General features: G+C 38.5%; 1 protein-coding gene across 3 annotated transcripts in view; it reads right to left on the reverse strand.

The window, feature by feature from the left end:
• CUL2 (cullin 2) overlaps positions 1-2,609 on the reverse strand; it is a 113,028-nt gene extending 110,419 nt beyond the window's left edge. Inside the window, exon 1 of one of the 3 annotated variants that reach the window (XM_045183700.2) lies at positions 2,468-2,609. The gene's annotated coding sequence lies outside the window, so the exon portion shown is untranslated. Of the gene's footprint in view, positions 1-1,951; positions 2,092-2,234; positions 2,412-2,467 lie in introns of those variants that run through there. The other 2 variants (XM_024574749.3, XM_045183701.2) reach the window with 2 other exon arrangements.
• Positions 2,610-17,544: the final 14,935 nt, after the last annotated feature.

Raw genomic sequence — 17,544 nt, forward strand, 5'->3', positions numbered from 1 at the left:
TCCTCCTTCTCTCCTCACCAGATTTAAGTTCCATTAAGGCAGAGATTTTTTAAAAATCTATTTTCTCACTACTATAACCCCAATGCAATTTGTTGAATAAATGACTCCTTAACTGCTCCACTAAATTCCAGACATGTATATCCAATTGCCTACTTCTCACCTCTGCTTGAACATCTAACAGCTTCTACTTAACATGTCCAGTTCTACCCTATCTCCATGCTTCCCTCACTTCTTCCCCATTTCAAAATATGGCATCGTCATCCTCCAGTTGAAGCCCAAAACCCAGGAATCACCCATCCCAACCAACTGCACTTTCATCCAACCACCAGTTCAACAAATACCTTTAATTCGAAAATGTATCTCAAAACCTTTTTTATTTGTCTCTACCACTCCAGTCACTACTCAGCCTGTCACAGCCTTCTCACCGGTCTCCCTGCTTTCTTTTCCGCATTATCCCATCTCCTCCACAGTCCAACTGTAAATCAGGCTCTATCACTCACCAGCTTTGCAATAATTCCAATAGCTTCTCAATGTACTTTAAAAGCCAAATGCCTTTGGACAATAAGACCTCACATGGTCTGGCCTCTGACTGTGACCTTCTTATCTTTCACAAGGGCCTTCTCTGACCTTCTTTCAGTTGGCTGAACCCAAGCTTGATACTACTGCGGAGCATTTCCACTTGTTGGTCCCTTTGACAGAACACTTCTTTCACATTTCCAAAGGCTAATAGCCTCTCACTTTTCAGATATCAGGTCAAAGTTCATGTCAGACAGGTCTTTCCTGACCACAGCATCAAAAGTAGTCTCCCAGTCACTACCACAACTCCATATTTTATTTCCTTTATAATACAATTCTCTAAAATTATTTTTACTTCTTTACTGTCTCTCCCTCCCTCCCCCATCACCAAAGTTGAAACTCCAGGAGGGCAGGAATTTCAGTGTCTTATGCTTGGCTTAAGAACTAGGTGCTTAATAAATACTCAACTGGTAGGTAAGAAAAAACCGACTTTAAAGAACTCCACAACATTTAATTTAGTGACAGGCTAGTGAGAATAAAAGATATGGATGAACTAACTTCACACTTTTAAAACACTGAAAATCACCAGAGTGTAGAGGGTGAAGTAAGAGTATTTCAGATGCATGTGAACACTGAAACACATAGAAAAGGTTATTTTTCAAACACCATGTGCATGCATACTGTAATGTTCCTGCAACCTGTAAACAACACCTAAAAAAAGTTTTTAAACAGGATAACTCAAAACACTGTGTACATGTGTTATTTCACCTGTGATTCTTTGGAGTCTTCAAACAGTGTATTTAGGCAAAAGAGGCAAAGTATAGCCAGTTTGCCCATTTACCTGTCTTGGAAAGGAGTGTGAAATAAGACAATCTTTTGGGTGTTTTAAAATGTCTACTATGTAGTCAGTAGTCAATCTGAACAAAGTGATTACTTCCTATAGTTTACTATTAATGTAGGTTTGGGAAAGGTCTAGTTAAAAGATTTTTATAGTGTAAAGTCAGAGTCTATAGGCATGTTAACAGTTTACGTTCTCATTAGCTTCAAAATTTAAATTTCCAAAGTACTGCCTTTCAACTGGTAATAGTAATCCGTGGGGAAAGGACAGGACGTAACAATAAGTCTGTAATTCACAGATGTTTTATTTACATGCACGTATTTGTGGGATGGTAAAGAATGGTCCTGACTCCCTAGTGTGTAAATGCTCTAAAGAGAGTCTAAGGATCTTATTTCACCAGACCCTAAGTGTTGAGACAGGCAAGCATGTACACAGGCACTTCTCCCCATAGCTATCAATCTTCGTTGTCCGCGGAAACAAAAGTGGAAATTCTCGTGGTAAGGATGTAAGAGACTGATGCCGCCCCCACCTCCAAATGCAAGGAGATGTGTGTCCCCGTGAGCACGTAAATAAGCAGATGAATACACGCACTCTCACCTTCCTTCCTTCGGAGGAAAATGGGGCCGAGGGAGGGGCGGCCAAGGCCAGGTGGGGGAGGCCCGGAATCCAGTCCAAGGGGTGGCAGAGCTTAGGAGACAGCTCTCTAGGGAGCCGGGGACACTTACAGGACACCATCTTCCCCGGCCACCCGCTTTCCCCCCTCTCCCCTCCCCCTCCTCGCCCCTAACTCCTTTCCTCCGCCCCATCCCCGCCACCCATCAACCGGGAAGGGAAGTTTCCCGGCGTCTGCAGCCGGCTCCCGGACCCTCAGCGGGGTTACCTTCTGCAGAAGCGGGACAAGGGGCAGGGGACAGGGGAGGGGAGGCAGCCTGAAGGAATGAAAGACGAAGCCCCGGCGAAGAGGGTGGGCGGCGGTGGCTGTCACTCGCGTTCCCCTGCTCACAGCGCTGCCATTACTGTGCCTGCGGCCGCCTCCCCGGCCGGTCGCCGCCACCCGTCGAAGAGACATGGGGGTGTGCTGCGACGCCTGGGAGCCCGCCGCCCCACGCTCACCTGCCGCCGCGCGGAGACACAGAGAAGCCCGGACTACACAGGGGCGGAGGGGAGGGACGGAGGGGAGAAGGACGGGCTGGTTAGGGATCCGTGAAACTACCGTCTTCCCGAGCACCCTGCTTTTCCCACACACACCCTCCGCGCTCCCCTTTCCACCGCTGCCGCCAACCCCCCCTCAGAAAGCAGTGGTAGAGTCCGCGTACGGCAAGCGCACAGAGCCCGCTTTAGTGCGATTGCGACAGGCCGCGGAAAGCCCATTCGGAAGGCGTTGCGTGTGCAGCCCTGTTCGCTGAGCTAGAGAGACTCAGAACCCGCCGAGTTTGGATCCGACATTCTAATAACAATATTTCATGGACGTGTTTTCAACGAAAGTGTTTTCCTTTGAGTTGTTTCAGACCTATGTGAATATTTTCGGGCACCACCGTATCTCTGCCGCACACTTCCACTGGCTCTTCAAGTAATCAGAAATATATTAGCAAAACTACTTTTCCCTCTGACATACTCTTCATCTAAAGACAAATTGAATCTGCACCACCGTCTCCCCACCTCTCCATCGTCATATCAGTGTAAAGGGCTTTCCTCCCTCACAATTTTAAACGGTAATGTTGACAACGTATTACCTGTCACCTATAAACACAGGACCACAGTGGAACAAAAGCCTGGCGTTACTTCTTATTTGCCTTGCACATCCGACAGCCCAGTGGTCAGTCTTGCCAGAGTTTTGGTCAGTTCTTTATTTGCACGTTTTGAGCAAGTCTTTTCCCTTCCAACCCTTTCTTCAAATGACTTGTACCAGTCTTTCAAGGCCCATTTGAAATCCTGTCTCCTGATCTGATAAAACCCCACCAGTCTTTCTCCAATCTGCTTCTCGTGGCTCTTGAAGTCTGTACTCTTTGTTTTAATAAAATTATTATATACTGAATTCAATTCAACCATTTGTTTCCATTATATGACCTTTTTCTCATGTTCTCCCTCTATTAATTCTGCAATTATCAAATGGTGGTCCCCAAGACTCAGGAAATCCGCAAGCCTATTTGGAGTCCTGAGGTTAAAAACAATCTTCATAATTATACATGTTCTTTGTCTTTTTTTATTGGGCTGGCATTTGTACTGACGGTGTTCCAAACAATAGTAACACTGCTGACACTGCCTTATCAGGAATCAAGAGGATGGCACAAAATGCTCCTACTGTTTGCTGTCACACCCTCCCCGTTTGTTTTTTTAAAATTGATTTAGAATTATCCTTGATGAAGTAGTAAAAAATATTAATTTTATAAATGTCAGCCCTTGTGTACATGTCTTTCTAATATTCTCTGAGAAGAAATGGAAAGTACACATGCTAGGATGGCTGTGGAAGAAAGACACCTGTGTGGCCAAGTTGTAAGCTGAACTATCTGCTTTTTTCATGGAACACCATTTTTCCTTGAAAGAACATATTAACAAACCAGTGTTACTCTGACTTGGGAGTTGACAAATATTTCTCCAAAATGAACACAGTGAGCCTAATGCTTCAGCAAAACAGCTGGACAGTATTTGTTGCCAGTGATAAACTTTATAGCTTTCAAGCGAAATTTGGAAATTTGAAAAACTTATGTTCACCACTGTCAGTTTGACAGCTTAAAGAGTTCTCTAATGAAACTGAAAGCTCTTAATAAAAATGACTTTTTGATATTGTATGAGGTATGTCAATATATAGATCATCTACATGACACAACAAACCAATATTTTCCAAATGACTAATGCAGGACATTACAAAATTGTACATAGATAAAAGATCCCTTCAAAGTGCAAGGTAGACCAATGAATAGATAGATATAGGCGTGCTACCTTGCATGCATGCACGTGTATGCACACATAAAAAGCAGAATACAAAGGTTCCTTGATGTGGTTTTAGATTCCTCATTACAACCTTTAAAAAACAACCACTTGTCAAGTTATCTGCAGTGTCAGAGAGGAATAGCTATACTTAGAATATCTATATCTGTATCATTATTTACTGTATATTGCATGTATAATGCGCACTTTTTTGCCCAAATTTTTGAGGGAAAAATAAGGATGCGCATTATACATGAGTAGTACTAATTCGTATACTATATAAATACTATAGTACTAGTATCTATGGAAATGGTTTTAATTCTTTTATTTATGCTCATGCATTAAAAGTGTAACTCCAGAAAGCAATAATGACATCTGTATGCAAAATAATACCCCGGAACATGATCTCAGTTTTGTTTCTAAACATAAGTAAATTAAAAATTGAATTAAAAAATTAAAATGAAAATTTTTTCCCTGAAAGTTTGGTCCAAAAACGTGGGTGGCACATTATACATGGGACTGCATTATACATGGCAACATATGGTATTCAAAAAGACTATTAAATTCTCCTCCTAAGGCCTCCTATTTTCTTCATATACTTTGACCATAGAGAACCTAGCTGTCTTCTATTAAGCCAGATATGAAAGATATATGCAAAAGGAAAGTGATGTCATTCTTCTCATTAAAATTTTTTACTTTGGAAAACATGGTTACTTTTCATAGAAACATGCAATTTATGTTAACATGTCTTTGGGTTTATTATTTTTAATAAATGATTTTTTATTTTTCTTTTTAATTCTCAGATGGTAACTACTGATATATACAACCCATACAAACACAAGCTCTTTGAGTACCTTAATAATTTTTAAGAGTGTAAAGTGGTCCAAACACCAAAAACTTTGAGAACCTCTGCTGTGACTCATCAATTGCCTCTGCTCTCACCATTCTTTTAAAGCTCTAGATAGAAATGTGGACTAGCAATAAGAGTGCCAACCATGAATCACTCCAACAAACCTCTAGTTCTAAATTCCAGAGATCCCTCTCACCATCTCATAGCTTATCCAACCAATGTAATAGGAAAATTACATTTCTAAAAAAGTTATAGCATCAAGCCTTTAATACTCATATTATATTGAGATTACTTCTTCTTCCAGAAAAAAAAAGTATCCTTTGGCCAACGTTTCAAGCCACCACTTCAAGCAAGGATCAGTCTTCACCTCCAAACTAAACCTCAAACCCTAGTTCATCTATAAATTTTTTCCTTGTTTTACTTTTTTGGAAAGACTACATATGTTACTAAAATATGTTTGGTCTTTGTATGTTTACTGAATTCTTTTATTTGTTTCTGATTTCAAAAGTAGTAATTTTTTTTGTAAGACACTACCAATATTACAGAAATAGATAATCATATTAAAGTTGATAAATATGCCTCAAGGTATTTGCTAAGAATATGATTAAATAACTTTATACAAATTAGATCATGTTATAAATATGCTAATTTTTTTAGCCAGCTGTTGATCTTCATGAGAACACTTAAATAATTCTTTTTTAAAAAGTAATTCTTAGGCAAAGTAATTTATAAGTTAACATTTAAGGAGGAAAATTAATGAAAATATTTTAAGTAGAATATCTCATTACGTAAATTGTTAAGCAAAGTATATTCATTTCTATTCATTTTCCACTTGTGAATGTACATAATTTTCTCTTTCAAAATTTTCCAAGTTCATTCCATAATCTCCCTGTACCTACTATTTGAGGAGCCTAGCCAGAATCATTTTATGTCCTTACAAGCTTTTCATACAGACATAAAACTAAAAAAGCCCTGATTTTTCTGGGACATTTATGATTTTAAATAATTTACCTTATTTTTTATATTCTATACAGTAAACCTGAATCTTCATTTCTTGAATCTTTACTGTGAATTTGCATTTCCTGGTTATACCATTTATTAAACATTTCCCAACTTATATTTCTAGTGAACTAACCAAGATGAGGTGTTGAAGAACAGTTTTCATGTTTGGAGCAGCTGATTAAAGAGCTGTTCTATGCTTATGAAAGTGGAAGGCACCCCTTTGAAAAAATATCTGACTGTAGGGCTGAGCAGGAATACACAAGATGAGCCCGGAGCATGCTGTAGTGTGAGAAAGTAAGGAAGTGCTCAGAAATAAAAACATCAACATCAACACAAATTACACCAAAGGGCACAGGAATCAACTGAAAGAGCTCCCAATGGCCAAAGCTAAAACAACTTGAGCAAGAAAATAATGTAGTGGTGGATTATAACCCAAAATATAAAATAAATATCCATGGTACACACTAATATAAATGATTGAATAAATTAATAAATGGGGGAGAATAGTCTTAGCAGAAGAATTCCAAATAAATTATGTAGATACTTTACTGCAAAGAAAGGGGAGTATAACACTTAACTCTTTAAGTGTAGACCAGGAAGAGTGACTTTCTTACAAAGAATACAATATGAAAAGGGAATTTTAAAGGAGTAACTTTACAGTGGAGAAATCTGACAAATACCACCTCAGCCAGATGATTATGGTCCACATTAACAATGATAAGTCATTGTTGATAATATGTGCCCTTGCTGTGATGTGCTGAGAATAACACTACCTATGTGATCTTCCTACTTCAAACCCATATATTCCAACCTAATAATGACAAAAACATCAGACAAATTCCAACAGAGGGTCATTCTACAAAATACCTGACCAGGACTTCTCAGACTATAAAGGTTATCAAAACCAAGATGTTTGAGAAACTGTCCCAGCCAAGAGGAGACCTGAGTACTGAATGTAATGTGGTATACTGGATAGGATCCTAAAACAGCAAAAGGACATTAGTAAAACACAAGGAAATCTGAACCATATAGATTTTAGTTAACAATAATGTATCAAAATAGGTTCATGAATTGTAACAGATTACCATATTAATCTAAGATGTTAATAGGGAAAATGAAGGCGGAATGGGGGGCAAAGAAGGTATGTGGGAACTCCCTATTAAGTTAATTTCTGTGTAAATCTAAAACTATTCTAAAAATATTCATTTTTTTTTAGAAAATCACCCACTGTACACTTAAAAGAAAAAAAAGCACAAGGTCTCTAATCAGAAAAGCCAGGAGCCCGTAAGACTTCCTGTATTGGAAAGTGGAACCAATAAGTTATGTCTTTGACTCTCCTACACAATTCTGGCTGAAAGCTATTTTAAAAGAAAAAAAATGGTATTCTCTTTTAAATAAAAAAAAATTACCTATGAAGTTCTTATGTTTCTTTGCAGTCACATTCAGAGAGGTAACTTAACAAGATCAAAGCTGAGTTCAAAGAGAGTTCATTTTAAAGAAATACCAATACTTGCATCATTTGAGATAATACATTTAGAAAGTGATCTCTCAGAACTGGGAATAGGGAGTGAATCTGAACAAAGGATTGCAATAAATACTATGTGATATGTGAAAGAAGGAGAGATGACATTTTTTTAAGAGTTATGTCATATTAAAAGTACGTGTGTCACTAGGAGTATAACGTGACTCATGATCCACCCAGATAAATGTGATGACAGAGAAGATGAGAGATTGTAACCTAATAAAAATAAGAATGTAGGCCATCCATTTGAAAAGAAAGGGACAAAGAAAGCCGGGAAAATAAAATGTAACAAGTCTGAAGGAAGCTAATTTAGAGAGGATAAATGGGCTAAAAAACACAGTCCCTGGACAAAGGAAGGTCTTAAGTGCTTAAGTATGCTCAATATCAATGTTGAAAATAGGAATGAATAAAATTATGCAACCAGATTTCTAAAGCAGTATATTTACATATGGCAAGGTTAGGAGATTTAGTTGGGTATCAATGCCTTTTCCAATAAGCAGAAGACACTTTCCAGTAAGCCCCCACCCCCCAAAATTGGCCATTGTTAACATTATGGTTTACTCAGCTAGATCTCTGTGGGAAAACAAATAAGATTAATAATACAGTTAGAATTGTACAATGATTTAATATTTAATAAAACAAGTATTCATGTTTTACACCAACCTAAAAAATTATTAACACCTCTTGCTTCCCCAAAGGTGTCTTTTGCTACTAAGAGAGAGAGAGACAGAGAGAGAGGGAAAATAAAACACTCACAATATGTAGTCTTAGAAATCAGCATGTGTGTATATTTGGTGGATCTTTAACCTACCTAATTTATAATAAGTTACTCATAGCCTAGATCCTCATCACATTTCCCTTCCAACTGCTGTGGAAGATAAGAAAGTTTGGAGGTATGACCTTCTTGCACTGGTTTACACTTTGTTTTTCTGTATTTACTTTTATTTTAAATTATAATAAAGTAAAATTTATTGGGAGAGGGGTGTATAGTTCTATCAATTTTAACACATATATAGATCTGTGTAGCCAGCACCATAATTAGGATTAAGAACAGTTCTGGCACCCGATGAAGTCCCTCTTGCTGTTCCTTAACATCACTTTGTTTTCTTTCCATGTCAGCATGGGCTCTCATCCATGTTCTTTCTCATTTAAGTTTTTCTCCCTTCTTCCTGGCCATTTCTAACCAACAGACCCTATGAAAGAATGGGAGCAGGAAAAATGCCTGTATCTGTGGATGGGTACCTGGTTGTGAGAAGATCCTAGAAGAGGACTTCAGGGTAATGGGAAAGCGGGGAAACTTATTCATAACACAGGGATTCCAATCTTTCATCTGGGCAAGTCTCATAACCCTCAAGAAAGTCTCAGGTCCTTCATCTATGAAAGTAGGATTTGAAGAATTTAAACTCGTAAGACACACAGTACCTTGATCAAGACATTCCTATAGGAATACCGTAAAATGATTACTTTATCATTTTAAGTTAATATAATTTTATTCTAATTCAGATACCATCTTATATAGATGCTATTTGTTTTTTTAATACAAGGCCAAAGGGACTTCTGGTCAAGACAGCAGCATAGGTAAACATGGCTTGCCTCCTCACACAACCAAATCAAAATTACAACTAAATATAGAACAACCATCACTCAGAACCATCAGAAATCAAGCTAAATAGAAATCCAACAACTACGGAATTAAAGAAACCACATCTATCCAGGCTTGTAGGAGGGGTGCAGATGTGGAACAGGCTGGTCCCACATCCACATGTGGTAAATAAAAATTTGAGAGGGATATCATGGGAGAGAGGAGTCCCAGCCTCACACCAGGCCCCCAGCCCAGGGTTCCAGTGCCAGGAAGACAAGTCCCCATAACTTCTGGCTGCAGAAACCAGTGGGGATTGAGTCAGTGGAAGAAACTTCTACAGACCCAAGCAGTTCCCCTTAAAGAACCCAGAAACGGACTTCACTCAGATTCCATGTGTGGGATTCACTCTCTCTGAGATTCACTCTCTCTGAGCTCCAGCACCGAGATAGCAGCTTAAAAGTCACTGGTAACATACCGGAAGGAACTGAAGTGTCTGGCATCAAAGTGAGAGCTGGGAACAGTTTTCTACCAGACAGAAAGTTGGGCAGAGGCCATTGTCCCTTTCTGAGCCCTCCCCTTCCCCCAGAGCCACAGGGCTGGCAGGCTAGTGCCATATCTAAGACTCCATCGTCCTAGCTAACACTGTTGTCCCACGCTGGAAATCCCGAGTCTCTGTCTCACCCAACTTACAGGCCCACCCAAACGGTTAACCATTACTTTTCCATATAAATGGCTAGTCTCGGCTCATGCTTCACAACTTCCTAAATCCTCTCAAACAAGCAACAGCAGTCCTCAGTGATCCCCCAGCCCCCATACCTCTTGCTAAGTGGCCCCAGGCATGGCACTAACAACGGCCAGCCTAGGTTAACAGTTTAGCTTAGTCTGAGAATCTCCAAGCTAAGCACAAGTAGCAGCCACCTCAGACTGCTTTATAGCTCCTGCAGAGTGGCCTTGGGCAGAGCACAGGTAGGGGCTGACCTTGGCCTGCACCACCTGGGAAATCCCAGAAACTGCACACCCAGTAGATAACTACAGACTGAGTCAGAGAACAACCACCCTGCCCCTGCACAGCTGACCCTCCACACAGGGTGGACGTTAATGGTCAGTGGTCACAGCCAGTCCTTGCAGCTTGACTGGCTTGGGTAAATCCCTCCCATTGACTCACCAATAGCAATCAAGACTAAACTACAAGAGGAGGGTGTACTCAGCCCACACAAAGGGTATACCTCAATTACCCAGCTTGAGTGAGAGAGGAGCCTGTACCACTGGACCCTACAGGATACCTACTACATTAGACCATGCTACCAAGGCAGGGAGTCATAGCAGCTCTGCCTAATTCATAGAAACAAACACAGGAAGGCTGCCAAAATGAGGAGACAAAGAAACATGGCTCAAATGAAAGAACAGATTAAAACTCCAGTAAAAGAATAAGCAAAATGGAGATAAACAATCTTATCAGACGCAGAGTTCAAAACACTGGTTATAAGGAAGTGCAAGGAACTTAGTGAGGACCTCAACAGCATAAAAAAAATCCAGTCAGAAATGAAGAATACACTAATTGAAATAAACAACAATTTACAGAGAAGCAACAGCAGAGTGGATGAAGCCAAGAATCAAATCAATGATTTGGAACATAAAGAAGGAAAAATCACCACACAGAACAACAAGAAGAAAAATGAATCCAAAAAACAAGGATAGTGTGAACAGTCTGTGGGACAACTTCAAGTGTTACAACATTTGCCTCATAGGGATGCCAGGAGAAGAGAAAGAGCAAGAAATCGTAAATCTATTTGAAAAAATAATGAAAAAAATTCCCCTAATTTGGTGAAGGAAATAGACCAAGTCCAGGAAGCACAGAGAATCCAAAACAAGATGGATACAAAGAGGCACACTCCAAGACACATTATAATTAAAATGCCAAAGGTTAAAGATAAAGAGAAAATCTTAAAAGCAGCAAGAGAAAAGAGTTAGTTACTACAGGGGCATTCACATAAGACTGTCAGCTGATATCTCAAAAGAAACTTTACAGGCTAGAAGGAATTGGCAAGAACTATTCAAAGTCATGAAAAGCAGTGACCTACAGCCAAGATTGCTCTACCCAGAAAAGCTATCATTTAGAATCAAAGGGCAGATAAAAATCTTCCCAGACAAAAAAACTAAAGGAGTTCATCTTCACAAAACTATTATTATATGAAATGTTGAAGGGACTTATTTAAGAAAAAGAAGATCAAAACTATGAACAATAAAATGGCAATAAATACATATCTATCAACAAATGAATCTAAAAACAAACTAGGCAAACAAGAACAGAGACAGAATCATGGATACAGAGAGTGTTTTGATGGTTGCCAGATGGGAGGGGGTTGTAGGGGAATAGGTGAAGAGGTGAGGGGATTAAGAAGTACAAATAGGTAGTTATAGAATAGCCATGGGGATGTAAAGTACAGTATAGGAAATGGAGTAGCCAAAGAATTTACATGCATGACCCATGGACAGGAACAATGGTGTGGAGATTGCCTGAGGGAGTGGGTGTGCTGAGTGGGGGACAGGGTGGGGGGGAGGATTGGGACAACTGCAATAGCATAATCAATGAAAATAGTTTAAAAAATAAATAAGAAAGATTGTAAAAACTAAATATAAAAAAATAAAATCAATTTAGAAGCAGCAAGAGGAGGAGAAGCTGCCTGACTCTCCTCTGTCTCTCTAAATTCAGCAAATAAATCTCCACGTGGTAAGCACCCTCATTGCTCCTCAAGGCTGAGAAATAACCTATCACAAGATTTTTTTTAAAATCCAGAGACAAAAAAGTCTGTGTAAGTAAACCTTCTAACGCCTTTACTAATTTATTGCCAAAGCCCAAAACTTGCTTAAGGTCATTTCTAATGAGCACTAACTTTCTTTGTCCTGCCAAGTTCTAACAAATGTATTGTTTCTTTGTCTAAAGAGTATTTTTTTAAATGCCTGGTTTGATCATTTCTTTGGGCCTCATTTTATGATCTGAGCATCACATTGTGATTCTCTCATGTACATGTATTAAATTTGGTTTTCTCCTTTTTAAAAAATAAAATAAGAGGCAAAAACTGTGTAAAAATTTGAAGGAAATAAAATGGAGAATTGAAATATTATGTCTACTAGCCTAATGATTTTTATTAAAACAACTATTTTTCACCTTTAGTGGTAGAATAATTACATCCAGACTAGCTTGCAGAATAATTCTAGTCTAGAAGAGTCTTTTTAAAAATTGATTTTACAGAGAGAGAGAGAGAGAAAGGAAAATTTGATTTGAGAAAGAGACATGGATTTGTTGTTCCACTTTTTATGTATTCACTGGTTGCTTTTTGTATGTGTTCTGATAGAACCCACAACCCTGGCATATGCAGAGGACACTAACCAACTGAGCTACCCAGCCATGGCCTAGAAGAGTCAAGTTTAACTTCCAGATTCCACATTTACGATTCTATGAATAGGCTTTACCTATCTATGCTGGGAAATAATATATAAAACAGAGAGATGAAAACTGATATTTTTAAAAAAACAAAGCTACAGCACTTGATCTTAGAATAGATATTTTGCAAATACTTTGAAATATGTTATAAGGATATATACATTATGAACAATAACTTTTATGTGTTAAAAAGAAATGTACAAAAATCCACTATTTTGTAATCCAAATTAACTACTTTGTCTTCCAAGGTTTTAAAAAAGTAAACATTTATACATTTAAAGTCCCTGTTATCAGAAAAATAATAACACTACTCAAATTTGAAATTTGTCCAGAATAGTCAAGTTTTCTCAGAGACACATGCTTACTTCCCAGAGTACTAATTTGGTTGATAATAAGGTTAGAAAACTGCAATTACACCTATTTTTTATAGTTTTGAACATATCCTTCTGTAATGGGTTAATACGTTCCAATATTATCTCCTGGTACTCATCCAATCTATTCTGTTACTACACCAAACTTTTTACTGTCCCTAGACAAACCAGGTCCCTTTAATGGCTCTTTGCCTTTCTGTACATTGAACCTATATCAGGAATATCTTTGAAAATGGGTAAAAGTCCTACTCATCCTACAGACTTTATTCTCCAAACCACTATGACCAAGCTGAATTAGTATTGAAATTCATACTTCTGTATGAACATCTTCCCTTCCACACTCTAACTTAATTATTCACATATTGGTCTCCCCAACTAGCTGTAAAGAACTGTGAAGGGCCTGAGAATTGACACTACTTGCAAGAAGACAAGTTGCCACAATTTCTTAAATGCTAGCAGAAGACTCCCAGGTCAGAGACAAAAACTTTTGTTACTTACAGCAGAGCAGGAAGCACCAGCTTCATGTTCACACTTGTTTCCCTTGCCACAGACCCCAAGTGTCACAGGAGTGGAACGGAGTGGCCCAGGTGATTGTTGAGCACACGGTGGGTTTGTTATAGCTGCGGAACCCTGAGCTCGTGAATCTCAATTTTAATAATCTGCCTTACAAGAGTTGCCTGTTATATAACATTCTTGAAAAATAGTCTGGAACAAAAATAGTCAGTGCCTGTCTAGAAAATGTGCAGAAATATGAGAGACCCATGGGGCATTTAACTGCCAACACTAAGACTGAAAAGCAATTGAGCAACTACTGTGTACAAAACACTAGAAAATATAAGAAGACTGAACTATGTCTAATTGGATGATTAATAATAAATATTAATTGCATGAATGATTTAAATGGTTGGGAAATTACTGGGCCATGTGGGTTTGCATATTTCCATGGTAGACATGTTTGTCTCTCTAGTTCCATTGTCTTACAGTGTAACTAATGCTCATAACGTTGGAAGTAAGCTTTGGAATCAATTGTTAAATTGACTTTCTGATTAGAAATGGGTTTCATGTGAATCTCGCCAGTCTTTCCTCAGGATTTATAATCTCTAGATAATAATTATAAAGAGACTCTGAGTTCTGCCCCTGCCTAATTTTCCAGCCTTGAGCTCTCTTACTGTCTTGCGTGTACTCTATGCTCCAGCCATATAGGTCCTCTGGTATTTCCTCAAATGCCAAAGTCCTTCAAAATGCAGAGCTTTTCTACAAGCTGTCTTTTGCCCAGGACAACTTTGTATTGCCTCTTCGCTGAGCTGACTCCTTACTCATCCTTCAAGATTCAGCTAAAAAGCTTCTTGTTCAGGGAAGCCAATCTGCTCTTTATACTTTATTGGGTTCCTATTTCATGTCTCTAACTTTTTTGTATTTTTCCTTCAAAGTTTTATCACAGTTTAGTAGTTAGTCAAGTAGTTATTTGTATATTTAATGTTTATTTAATGTCTATCTCCCCCAATTGACAATAAATTCTGGCTGAGAGGAGACCACGTGTCTTGTACCACTTTATCCTTGCATCCAGTACGGTGCTTGAAACATAGTAAATCTTAATAAATATTTGTTGAAGCAGTGAGTGAGGAGCAATATTGGAGCTGACCTGACCATCACCACCACCCCTAACTACACTATGAAATGTGAATCTGCCTCTGAGATTGAAGGGTGGCATCAGTGTCACCACATGCTCCTAGCTTGTGACTATCAGTCAACAGTAAGTGTATTCTTTCTTGTTGAGACCTTATGCTAATCTGCAGTCCTCAACACAATGAGAATGCCCAGGAGCCACTGACAATTGACCAGGGTTAACCTGAGAGTTGAAATTCATTTGTCGTTCTTGATGTATTTTTTTTGTGATCCATGCATATGAAAAGATGATTGATTCAATTATAAATTAAATTCAACAAAAATGTATGAATCACTGCAGAAAATTAAGCTCCTAATAATATATGGTTACTGCCTGGATTAGTCAGGACTCTTTCAACTGCAAATGGCAGAAACAAGTACAGGCACAAAATAATGTATTAGTTCATATAACTGGAAAGTCCAGAGGGTGAGCTGGCATAACTTGATTCCATAAAGCAGTACTTTTCTCAAACTTTAATGTTCAAACAAATCACCTAGAGATCTTGTTAAAATGCAGATTCTGATTCATAGATCTGGGAAAGGCCTGATATTCTGTATTTCTAACAAGCTGCTCACTGATGTCAAAGCTGCTAGTCTAGGACCACACTTTGAGCAGCAATCTCCTTAAGAAAAGGTTCCGGGTAACCATCATATATGCAATATATTGCTTTCAAGGAGTTTTTAATCTAGTCACTTATTAATGTATATGGGCAGCATACAAGGTAGGAAAAAACAATAGGCAGCATACACACTTTGCATTTTTATATCCACTAATACATTTCAAACCGGCACTGATTATACAATAAAATTCAAGGTATTCCAGTTGGTGTCCTCATTTACAGAAAAATATGAAGCACATAAAAGGGACATCTAACCTAATCTTAGAGATCAGAGACATTGGTTCATTCAGCATCGATTCCAACTCTCTTCTCCTCTGCCTTAGTCTACATAGAGCAAATACTTTGTTGTAGCTAGAGGTGGCCATGTGACACATTTCTAGCCAAAAGTTCCAGGAGAACACTATCTTTTCTTTTGTTCCTTTAAAAAAAAATGTATTTTTAGAGAAAGGGAAAGAGAGAGAGAAGGAAATATCAATGTATAGTTGCCTCTTGCACGCCCCCTGCTGGGAACCTGGCTCGCAACCCAGGCATGTGCTCTGACTGGGAATGGAACCAAGTTGACACTCAGGTTGGCACTCAGTCCACTAAGACACACCAGCCAAGACTATCTTTTCTGAGTAAAAATGACAAGGTCTCACTAGAAGGCTTTTGTTCTTTTGCCCTTTGTCCCTGGTCTTTTTCTTTCTGCCTGAATTTTGGTACAATACCTTTAGATATAACAGTCATCTAGTGACAAAAGCCACACTACACTCTTAGGATAATACAGCAGAAGCATAAAAGAATTCTGGGTCCATGTAAATATCTTTAAGTTACTGTACCATCTCTGCATTTGTTACCTTGTGAGACAAATAAATCCATTAGATGTTTAAGCCACTGTTGATTTTATTTTACTCCCAGTCAAATACAATTATAACCCATGTAGAAGCCTTCATTATAGAAAGGTATACAACTTGAAACCCAAAAGCATTTAGACATTAACTAGGCAAAAAGAGAACATACTAATTTTTAAAATTCATATTCAATTTACTAAACTTAAAATTAAAAGCCAAATTTGTGATAAGCCCTTAAGCTCAATTTACAAATGTTAATTTGTTTATACAACTATGCAATACTTTATATTAAAATATTAAAAACATCTGCCTTCATTTCTTCTTGCTATTAATGCTGTTTATAACATTGAAATAGTAAATTTGTTTAAATCTCTCCCAAACACATACAAGCTTTATTAACTAATTTCCCTTAAATTTTCAAACCACATTCACAAATGCAATGTCAAACATTTTCAAGCATTTCACACTCTAAACAAAGCAAAGCAATAACAACAAATCTTTAGTATATAAACACTATTATAAATCAATGTCTAAACATACCAGTTTACTAAATCAGACTCTTAAACTTTCAATACTCTTTACAGTTACATTCTCTTAGATATTTCAAATTAAAACTAGAATAGTTCTGGTCAAGATGGTGGAGTAGGTGGAAGCTGCACTCACCTCCTCCCACTAAATCACAGAGCAAGCAACCTGTAGAACCATCTGAAGACTCGCAGAAGTCCTCTAACTAAGGATATAAAGAAGCCACACTGAGAATGGTAAGGCAGTGAAAACAAAACAACAACAAAAAAAACAGGCCTGCCTGACACCTACAAGGGGCGGTTGAGAATCTGGAAGGATATCTCAGCAGCAGATGTCTCCCCTTAAAAGCAAGGAGTCTCAGCCACACATTGGGCTCCCTGGCCCGAAGCACCAATGCTTGGGAGAGGAATCCATATAATATGAGGCTGTGAAAATCAGAGATTTCATCCATCCAAGTGAGAAGGAAGGGTGTTGGAAACCCAGGCATCCTCTTAAAGGGCCGAGAAACAAATGCTTGCAGGTACTTACCTTGGGTTCCAGTCAAGAGACAACGGCTTGTGGGAGCCAGACATACAGGAAGAAACTAAGTGGTGTGGCTTTGGGGCAAGAGTTGATGGAACAGTCACCAAATTCCCTGTGTTGAGTCCTCCTCCCCATGGCCACACAGACACCATCGTTTTTTTTTTTCTTTTAAACACTTTTTTAAAATCCTTACCTGAGGATGTTTATTGCTTTTAGAGAGAAAAGAAGGGAAAGAGAGAGAAAGAGGTCAATGTGAAAGAGAAACATTAACGTAGGTATTTTCCCTTACTGGGAATCAAACCTGCAACCTTTCGGTGACAGGATGATG

Source organism: Desmodus rotundus, chromosome 4 (genome assembly GCF_022682495.2).
Source record: "Desmodus rotundus isolate HL8 chromosome 4, HLdesRot8A.1, whole genome shotgun sequence".
Taxonomy (NCBI): Eukaryota; Metazoa; Chordata; class Mammalia; order Chiroptera; family Phyllostomidae; genus Desmodus; species Desmodus rotundus.